Raw genomic sequence first — 9168 nt, forward strand, 5'->3', positions numbered from 1 at the left:
CGTCCCCCCATGATTCAGTGTTGCCAAAGCGCGGAGAAATGACCCAAAAGGGGCGGAGAAGATTCGAGGGGGAGTCATTGAATGCAGAGCCGAGGTCTGCACCCCTCACGTATGCGGCGCTGTAGGTCCGCATAGTATATATGCTTTTAAAACCTTTTTCCATTAATAAAAAATTTAACCATTTTCACTAGTCTCGAGTGTTCGTGAGCCAATATCAGATACGGTCACATACGATTTTCAATTAAGAACCGATTTTGTCAACAGCAGATGACGTAACCCAAGCATTAATTCTATAGGTCCAGCAATCTTCATTTTGCCTTTGTAATTATATATATATATCATATATATATATATATATAGATATATATATATATATATATATCGAATGTAATAAGCCAGCTTCAAGACTGAACATTGTTCGCGTATCTCGTTTTATTCTAAATTTTACTATCATTAAAGTTACGTAATGTTTCAAAATATATGAAGCACCTGAATTTCGGGAAGGGGAAAATCTAACTCTAAAAAGGTTTAATTAGTAAACCTAACTCATATACTGGTAAAGATACGGTTAATATAATATAACCAGGGTGACTATTTCGTCTAGTTAGTGTAGCAACATAACATTGCTTGGCAATTAACACTACACCTCCCGGTGCGGAGCTAGTTTTTCGGTGACGTGCGGACTTCGCGTTCGCGGCAACCCTGCGCCATGATCAAACCCCAGCACCCAGTCACAGTGTTTCCAGAGTCCGTGGCCGTGTTTCAAAGTACGTTACTATGACAAAGTGCTTTTCTTAAGGAAATGAAGGTGTATATGTATACATAGGTTTTGTTAATGGTAGTATGATTTACTGTGCTGTATAACATAGCGTGTAAAACAATAAGTTAGCTACCTAAATGTTGCACATACGTTTTAGTAGTAGTTTAAAGAACTAGGTAGTACTATAACTGGTTCACTTAAGGTAGATTCTTGGGTGATCTCTATGCCTACGAGACGTTAGTTTGGCGGCCGCTGATTGGCTGGGAGCTGCCTACCTCCCGGTACCAGCCAATCAGCGGCCACCAAACAAACGTTTCGTAAGAATAAGGCTCATCCGAGAATCTACCTTAAGTGAATCAGTTATAGTAGGTAAGAAGAGTGAAGCTATGCTGTGGGCTTGGTAAATCTAGGTAAGTAGATGGTCATTTTAGTCGAAACACGGCGTGTATTTCCTGAGAAATTGCAGTTTCCTATAGTGTTTTGGTTGCTTATTAACAATAGTTAGTTTTTAGGGGTCGGGTGTAATTAACTTAGAATTTACCCTTGAGCTCCAGTAGGCTAGTATCCTATAGTAAAGGAGGGGGGAACCCAATGAGAATGCGGGGTTTTGGGTGAGGTAGGTAAATCACTTACGAGAATTAGGTATGCTATATACAACTCTATCCGATGGGGATACGGGTCTTTTTTTATGGAAGCAAGGGTAGATCTAGGGTACTTATTCGCGGCGGCCTAGACTATGGCAGTTGCAGTTTTTCTATGCAGTTTTACCTACTGCACAAGAATTTTAAGTAATAGGCCTATTTATTCAGACGACTGTAATTAACCCCCCAGGGGCCAGTACTAAACACGGCGAAATACATTGGACGCCCCAATCCCTAGTGGATGTCGTATCTGCGGTTACGTTCCTTGCGGTCCGTGCGGACTGCTTCTGTAGAAGTACCGAAGCAAGCAAATGGGTTGAGACTTAGGCTAATTTAAAGGCATTGCAGTCTGAGGGTGGGACTGGGCTGGAGGTCCCCCTCCCCTGTAGGTAAGGATATTGCTCCCAGGTTAGGTTAGGCAAGAAACACATCCTATCATTATGTAAATCTATAGGGGTTACCACCAATCTTGAGTATTTCTTTGTAAGTAACTACTAAATGTACTAGCCTAATGAGCAAGTGATATGGATTGTCATAGCCGAAATCAAACCCACAGGCTTGTTTGGTTTTACTATACTAATTTGCTGCATAATACTGGGAGCATTTTCCAAAAAAAATGGTAGATCTATATTATACTATTCCGCGGCGGCCTTGACTATGGCAGTTGCAATTTTTTCTATGCAGTTTTACCTCCTGAACAAGAATTTTAAGTAATATTTATTCAGACAACTACTATAATTAACCTCCAAGGGTTCGTACTAAACGCTGCAAAATACGTAGATCTATGTTACTACCTATGTTCCGCGACAGCCTCGACTATGGCAGTTGCAGTTTTTCTAAGCAGTTTTAAGTAATATTTATTCAGACGACTGTAATTAACCCCCCAAGGGCTCGTACTAAACACGGCGAAATACATTTGACGCCCCCATTCTTGGTGGCTTATGTATTCGCGGGGGTAAACGATGCAGTCATGTGGAATGCTTATATAGAAATACCCAAAAAATATTAAACCAGTAAATATTTAGACTACAATATTTGCTAAAATCTTGGTGACGGGTTTTATTACTGCTTCAATCAATACACAGCACATAAATGTAGCCCTTAGCATATCACAGTTTGAAGCATTTCTAGCCGTATTTTACCATACCAGGAAAAGCATGAAGCTTAGCTCATTAAGCAGTATACAGGTAGGGAAGCTCCATTGGCTAAGTTACAAAATGTTAGGCTAGGTTAGTTTACTGTATGGGAAGTCTAGGACAGCCAAGCCCTCTTAGTTATGTTACAAAATGTTCAATAAGATCATTCTACATCATGGGGATGTCCAGTGTTCCCATGTTAGGTTAGGTTAGTGTACTTTACGTGGGGTCCAGTACATTGAAGGTTTCAATTAAGCTAGCTAAGATTTTCAAGGAAGCCTATCCTTTCATTTCTTTATCTATACCCTAACATACGTTTGGTTGGGACGGACCAGGTCAGCAATTAAAATGTGGGTAAATATTTACTGTTACACAAGATTTGTAATGAATAAAATAAGAATATTAATGGTGTATTTGTACATACTTTGAGTTTTTCTGATGCAAATGATTGAAGAAACCCATATTTTTAAAGTTTTAACAGTATTAAAATTAATAAAGGAAAACAAACAAGAACACCTGCTAACCTAAGGTTCCCAATGCTACACAATTATTTATATTTTCACAATGATTAGGTATCTCAGGCCAATCTCAATAATATCAAAAGGGAAAAACGTGACCGCATGGTCACACGTGTAAGTTAATCACTCAAAATCTGAGTTGTAGTGAGTAATAGCACAAAAAAATATCCTTGGCACAGAGATCACTGATATACAAATTTTGCATTGAACAAAGGCCCTAACTAAGAAAAAGATACATTCAATGATTACTCACAGTTACGGTCGCATGGTGGAAACAGATACAGTATACGGTTTGATTGTTTGTATGGTGTTTTTATGTTGCATGGAACCAGTGGTTATTCAGCCACAGGACCAACGGCTTTATGTGACTCCCGAACCCCATTTAGAGTGAACCTCTATCACCAGAAATACACATCTCTAACCCCTCAGTGGAATGCCCGAGAATCGAACTCGTGGCCAGGTCAAGACCATACCGATCACGCCACTGAGGTGCGCTAGTATATGGTTTGGCAGTCCTTAGACCCTACTTGCTAACTTACTAACACGTTTTGCTAGATTTATGGTCTTTAGTAAAGAGAGAGGAAGATTGGGCACGGGCTCCGGCTTTTATAGCCCGGCCAATTAGTGATTGTTCCTACATGTAATACAAACCCTCGGTCCTTTACATAGGGAATTAATTACTTACAGTGCCAGCTGGACTGGTCGTAAGATTTCTAACAAGGTAGTTTGGTAGTAACTGCTTGTCTGATTGTCGGGAGTCCTGCCCGACTGGAGGTAAACATATCACTTTGCTTTTGGCTGCTGTTGTATGAAGACGTGTGTTCACCTCAGCCCGCCATCGTCGTGAGACTTTCTATGGTTTCGACTACGAAGCTGTTCTTTTTCTCAACTTTTGCTTTTTCTCAACTTTTTCCTTGTGTAGTATGTACTTTGAGTGTGGATCTTTGTAAGTACTTACTGAATTCTTTTTTGTTGAGTTTTGTGGTTTGCATCGTGAACTTAGAGCCATGCAAGCCCACGAAGGTGAGAAGCCCCCTCCCCCAACCAACCAACCGGAGAGTGTGCCCTGGTGGGGAGGGCCGTTAGTGTGGGGCCTTTAGGTCCTCTGAACATGTGGACCCCTATGTACATAGTGTGTGCGCGGTGCTGAGGGCGCGAGTGCTCTCAGTCCCAGCTTTGTGATTTTTGTATTTCGTGGTTGGAGGAGCAGTGAGAGCCCTACGAGAGGAGGAAGAAGACACGTAAAATAGCCAAGGGGTCGTTGGAAAGCTCTCCCGCGACACCTCTGGTGACCGACACGTCGTCCTCATTCCTCCCTCCTAGCCAGCTCCCTCATATGGCTCTTTCCCCTTCGGGGGACGTGTCTTATTCTGCCTCTTCGTTCGACCTGTTGAGCGCAGAGGAAGGAGCGCGACACCCTGACCTGGAACTGTACTCGAGGTCTTCGTCCGCTCGGGGTGGGATCTGTCCCCCCCCTGGTCGAGCGGGAACCCCTCCTCACTAACCCGACTGTTGCTTCCACAGGTGTGACTGCCGCCGCGGGTGGAGACCTCCAGCAGGTCTGGTGCTCACTGAGCCTTCCGGGCACTCCCAGCATTCAGGGGCTATTGCAACATCTGGCTGCCCCTGTGACCCATGGCTCGGTGACAATGACGACTACCACCATCTCTACACCAGGGTATGCCGTGCCACCACACCTGGTATATACACAGCACGTAACCTCCGTGACCCCCTCAGCTGCCGTCCAGGCCCCGCTGACGTTTGGGCCGCGGGAGGAGATGGTTCCTCCGTCTGGTTTTACTGTCCTCGTCCCAGCCCCTGACTTCGATTGCCAGAAGAGCTCCCCACTTGACCGCCCACCAGTTCTTGTGCCTGTTCCTGCTGTCTCCGTTCCTGCCCATGGTGTTGCTGCTCCCGCCAAAGGTCCCTCTGGACAGGTGCAGTTGGGCTGTGTTGGATACCGCAACTGCCCCAGCTCCATCCTGGATGGAGGACCTGTTGGTGGTCCTGCGGAAGCTGAAGAAGAAGAGGATTTATTGTGATTTATATGCAAATATTTTGAAAATGAGAAAAGCTACAACCTTCAATTAATTTTTGTTGTATTCTACATGAAATTGCACACATTTTTATATATAAATCTATGAAACGCCTTATATGAAACGAAGCAAATATTACGAGAATGCGACGTACGCATTTCGGAGATTTGCGGCGGAGAATCCGCGCGCTGAGGGAAGGAAAAAGTTTTTCAAAAATTCAACATAAATCTAAATATTGTGCTAGAGACTTCGAATTTGTTTCGAAATGAAGATAAATGACTGAATATTACTAGACTGTAAGAGTTTTAGCTTACAATTGCGTTTGTTCATGACACTTACCTGTCAGATATATATATATATATAGCTGTATTCTCTGAAGTCCGACAGAATTTCAAAACTCCCGGCACACGCAGTGATCGGCCAGGTGGTTAGTACCCATGCCCGCCGCTGGGAGGTGGGTATCAGGAACCATTCCCATTTTCTATTCAGATTTTCTCTGTCGCCGGTACTGTAAACAACTGTTTCCAGTACCTCTGCGTAGGATTTTGAAAACTTCTTTTGCCTTGAGTATCCTGATTGTCTTTTGGTTTTTTGACTGGATTTGTGGCTTGGCATACGCGATCGTGGTTTGAATTTGGATTTTGGCTTTGACTTTTCATTAAATAAGATGTCTGGAACTAATTCTACTAGTTTCAGGGTGTGTAGTGTGCAAGAGTGTAAGGTGAGGCTACCGAAAGCTTCGGTAGATCCTCACACCGTATGCACGAGATGTAGAGGGCATGTTTGTTTAAAGAATGATAGATGTAAGGAGTGCGAGAGTTTAACTGATAACGAATGGAAGATTTATGATTCTTACGTTCGTAAGCTTGAATGTGATAGAATCAGGAGGTCTTCCTCCAGGAGTGCTTCTGTTAAAAGTCAGGGTAGTAATTTACCTCAGTCTAACCCAACTGTAGATGTTGTTGCACCTAACCCTGTAATATTGCCTCCGGGCAATGAAGTGGTATCTACAGAAGGGAATGCCCTTGTTATAATTATGGAATCGATTCGTAACTTAGAATCGAAAGTGCTCGCGCTCCAATCAAATGTGAAGTGTAGTGATAGTGCCCCTAGTGTTGTGGAGGGGGCATCAGATCGGTCCCATAACGCCTCTAGGCCTAGACCTCTGTCTGACTCCCAGGACTTAGGGAATGGGCAAGTCGAAAGCTGAAGGAGGGTTACGGGAACAAACCACCGGTCTGGCGTCCCTTTGGCAGGACCTGTAGACGCATCCCAGGCTGCCAAAGATCGTGCACGGGCACGAATTCTGAGAGAGTGCTTTTCCTCCTTTCGAGGCGTCTTCCCCTCACCGGGATTGGAGCTCTCGGAGGGCCTCTCATGATGAGAGCGGTAAAGACGCAAGATGTCGCACAGGCGGCCGTCGTCTTTCCCGCCCTCTTGAGAAGTTTTAAGGAAGAGGACGCTTCACGTCCTCCTTCTCGACCTGCACTTTTGTCCTTTCCTGAATGTTTCGAGGACATTACTCCACAGAAGAAATTCAAGATGTCTTCAGAAGAGGACGCTTTTGAGTACTCAGATCGTCCTGAGTTTATTCCTGAGAGAAAGGAGAGTCCTTCTCCTAATCATGGATCCTCTCCATCCAAGAAGAGACTTGTAGCGTTGCGTCAACATTAGGCTTCGTTTTCGCAAGAAGAGAGGAAGAACCCCGTCGTAGAAAGGATCTTTGGTTACCTGTTAAGAAATCCAGGCAGTCTCCTTTGTCTTCTCCTCGTTCTTCGACCTCCCCTGCTTCGTCGCCTTCTAGAGGACGTCAACTCAACCGGGAACGCAAGTTTCTAGAAGAGATGAAAGTAACAGAGGCACTAGATGTCGCTCAGGCGGCCGTCGCCTTTGTCAGGAGGTCGAGAACCTTCAGAAGACTCGTCATGACGACGTTCGTCGGTTCTCTGAGGAGAACCCTCGAGCACTTCAAGATCGGCACGAGACTACCCAACGTCGGGGATCTTTCTTAGATGCTTCTCGAGATTTGGATATCTCTCCTCGAGAAGTACTTCAAGATTCTTTTGAGCATAAAAAATCTTGTCGCTATCGTGATGCTCTACGTCCGATATATCAGGACGTTCAGCAAAGCTGTCAGAAGGAATTCATTCAGAAGCGTTCGAGGCAGCATGGAATTCTTCAAGACCGAAACTTTCGACAAGAGGACGCTCACGAGGACGCCCCTGTTGACACTAGACGTTCTAAACATAGTCGTTCATCAAGAAGTTGAAAGAGAGACCTTTGAAGACGATCGACGTTCCCCGTATCATGACTCTCGCCAGGACGCTTGCGATGACGAGTTTATAGTTGCTAGACGTCCTTCAATTCAAGACTTTTACCAGGACGGTCGTGAGGACGTTTTGAAAGACCCGGGACGTCATTCATATCGGGACGATCGACAAGAAGCTCGCGAGGTTGCGTTTGAGGACGTTCGACGTCATAAGCGTCAAGACGCTAGTGCATACGATCGTAAGGACGCTTTTGCAGGCGCTCAACGCCTCTTACATCGGGACGCTCTTTGGATGACAAATTACGGGCCGAATTGTTCAGATCAATTCAGACAACACCATGGCTCTTGCTTATATCAAGATATCGAGAGAGATCCTGCTTTGGACGAAAGAGAGGAACATAATGATATTGACGAGGTTCATTTCAGGAGTCCAAAACGTCCGTGCGGACATTCTCAGCCGTCGAAATCAACTGCTTGCAACTGAATGGACTCTGCATCTGGAAGTCTGCCAGGAGTTGTGGAGACTTTGGGGACGCCCAGTAGTAGATCTATTCGCGACATCGAAAATGAAGAGGCTTCCTGTTTACTGCTCCCCTGTTCTAGACCCAGGAGCTGTAGCTGTAGATGCCATTCTATGGGGATGGACGTCTACGCCTTTCCACCGTTCAAACTCCGGGGAGAAGTGATCAGGAAGTTCGCGGCGTCGGAAGGAGCGAGAATGACCCTGATAGCCCCGTTTTGGCCTTCAAGCGATTGGTTCACAGAGGTCATGTCTTTTCTGGTGGACTTCCCAAGGATTCTACCAGAAAGAATCGATCTACTCAGACAGCCCCACTTCGAGAGGTATCACAGAAACCTCTCCGCTCTGAGTCTGACTGCATTCAGACTATCGAAAAGTTGGCCAGAGCGAGAGGTTTTTCAAGAGCGGTGGCAAGAGCTATTGCCAATGCAAGAAGAGCTTCCTCTCGAGCTGTTTACCAGTCGAAGTGGGCTGTCTTTAGGAGATGGTGTAGGAGGAAAGGCATTTCCTCCTCCAAGACCTCTGTGAGCCAGATCGCCGATTTCCTCCTTCATCTAAGGAATGTGGATAAACTCGCAGTCCCAACAATCAGAGGGTACAAAAGCATGTTATCAACTGTTTTTAGACACAGAGGTCTAGACTTGACCAACAATAAGGACCTTCACGATCTTTTGAGGTCCTTTGAAACAGCGAAAGTACTGCGACCTAAGACTCCGTCTTGGAACTTGGATATAGTTTTAAAGTTTTTAATGTCAGGTCCTTTCAAACCTTTGCATGCGGCCTCTTTAAAGGACTTAACAAGAAAGGCTGTTTTCCTAACTGCTTTGGCCACGGCAAAGAGGGTTAGTGAGATTCAAGCCATTAGTAAACATGTGGGTTTTAGAGGACACGATGCAGTGTGTTCCCTGATCCCTTCTTTTCTGGCAAAGAACGAAAATCCTTCCAACCCTTGGCCCAAGACCTTTGATATCAAGGGATTAACGGAGATCGTGGGACGAGAACCAGAGAGACTCCTGTGCCCTGTCAGGGCTCTCAAATTTTATCTGGAAAGAACCAAACAATGCAGAGGCCCGTCAGACAGTCTGTGGTGTTCTGTAAAAAGGCCAGACTTACCAATGTCGAAGAACGCCCTAGCGTTCTTTTTAAGAAGCACCATCAGGGAGGCCCATTCTTCATGTTCAGATGGTGATCTAAAACTTCTGAAGGTTAATGCGCACGAGGTTAGAGCTGTAGCAACTTCGGTGGCATTTCAGAGGAATATGGCACTCAGTGACATATTTAGTGCCAC

This window comes from Macrobrachium nipponense, chromosome 40 (genome assembly GCF_015104395.2).
Source record: "Macrobrachium nipponense isolate FS-2020 chromosome 40, ASM1510439v2, whole genome shotgun sequence".
Lineage (NCBI taxonomy): Eukaryota > Metazoa > Arthropoda > Malacostraca > Decapoda > Palaemonidae > Macrobrachium > Macrobrachium nipponense.